The sequence below is a fragment of the Hordeum vulgare genome, chromosome 4H (assembly GCF_904849725.1).
Source record: "Hordeum vulgare subsp. vulgare chromosome 4H, MorexV3_pseudomolecules_assembly, whole genome shotgun sequence".
Classification (NCBI taxonomy): Eukaryota; Viridiplantae; Streptophyta; class Magnoliopsida; order Poales; family Poaceae; genus Hordeum; species Hordeum vulgare.
The window spans coordinates 142514625-142516185 of NC_058521.1; the positions used below are offsets into that span (position 1 = coordinate 142514625).

At 54.9% G+C, this 1561-nt stretch overlaps 1 long non-coding RNA gene across 1 annotated transcript; it reads left to right on the forward strand.

Annotated features, from left to right (window-relative positions):
- The first annotated feature begins 523 nt into the window (after nt 1-523).
- On the forward strand, nt 524-1354 carry LOC123446252. The gene is made up of 2 exons (XR_006631282.1): nt 524-760; nt 883-1354. It is a non-coding gene; the product is annotated as an uncharacterized LOC123446252 (long non-coding RNA).
- Nucleotides 1355-1561: the final 207 nt, after the last annotated feature.

Genomic DNA, 1561 nt, shown 5'->3' on the forward strand with positions numbered 1-1561 from the left:
TATAAATAATAATAAACTGAGCCTCCGGCTGAACCGTTAAGTCTGGTATGATGTCCGGTTCATAACATTCATTAAGCCAAAGGGTTTAATCGCAAAGATCTGTTAATCCATGGGTTCAACTAAAAAAATGCAGGAATGTATTTGTGATTATGAGAAAACACAAGGGCTGAAATGAAAACAGCCGAAGAGATAAGGTTCTCTTCTTTTTCTCTCCAGAGTGGTTCTTGATGTGAATTTCTCCCATAACTGCCGCGACCACGGCATCTCACGGCCGGGCGACGGCCAGTCGAGGACGGGAGGCGGCTCGGCGTGGCGCGGCGCGGCGTACAGGAGAGGAGAGGTGGCGCGGTCATGGCGCCAGCGAGCGCGGCGCACGGCCGAGGCGTGTGGTGTGTCGCGTGCGAGCGGACACGATGCACGGACGGGCGCGAGACGCGGCGTGGCGCGGTTGCCTGGCACAGGCGGCTGCCGGGCGAGGCCGGGGCCGGCCACGGCTTGCCGCGGGTAGGCGCGGCCACGGCCTAGCGCTGCTGGCCACGGCGATGGGCGACCAGGCGGACCGCGCGGGGCGCAGGGCACGTCCGGTTGGCCAACGCGTCATAAATGGCTGTGGCCATTTCAGCGGCTGCGCTGCAGGGATGATGGCGGGCGGCACTGTCGCTAGAATGGAAAATAGGAAATAAAATGGTACTGCTACTTCCCTGGAGCAGTCGATGCATCCATGCTGATGCTGCTTGCGCTGCAATGGCGAAGACAAAAGGTACTAATTCCTGATTGCAATTGTTAAACCGGAAAGTAGACGCTTGTTCTCGTTGCAGTTTAGATCAGGACTTTGGATTGATCTTTGCATGATACTGATGTTGTGGACATACGCTTTCGCAGAGGACGACTCCAACATCATACCCAGCCATCGATGCAGAACTGCGCTTGCTCGCGGGCGGCGGTGTCTATGGCCGTTGTTGGGTACCACAGACGCGAGACCCGCTCGTAGGAGAGGCCTTACCGTGGCTAGCGATGGGTCCGACAACATCGCTGTGGAGGGCTGGCCAAGGGTGTGGCCTCGACCGCCGCCGATCTATGCCCATGCGAGACAAGGGCAATGATTGCTCTTCGGGACGTCGCCGCCGCGTCGCTTTGTGAGGCCGATGGAATCGCTCATCCGAGAGCGTGCTGATAACGTGTTAAAAGTACAAGAAGAGAGGAAGAGCAAATGATCAAAATCGTTGTCTCATTGATTGAAGATGTGGGTATATATACCCCAGTACAAAGACGGTTACAAGGAGCAGCTGTTAAATTAAAGTAACCGACATAGCAGGGATTATCCCTTAATTAAATATATTTATTTAATTTCTAACAGTCCGAGATGGAACCAAATTATGTCCCTCCACTTCCTTGGTCAGTACTTCTAACTCGGGGGTAGCTGGTGCCAACAGGCTATCTGCGTTGGTTTCCCTCACAAGATCGCTCGCTCCAGTCCTCTCGGTAGATATCCAATCCTCCGTCCTTGGAGCGCCAGATGTCGGGACCTGAATGGCCAACTACTCTGTGGCAGCCAAGACCG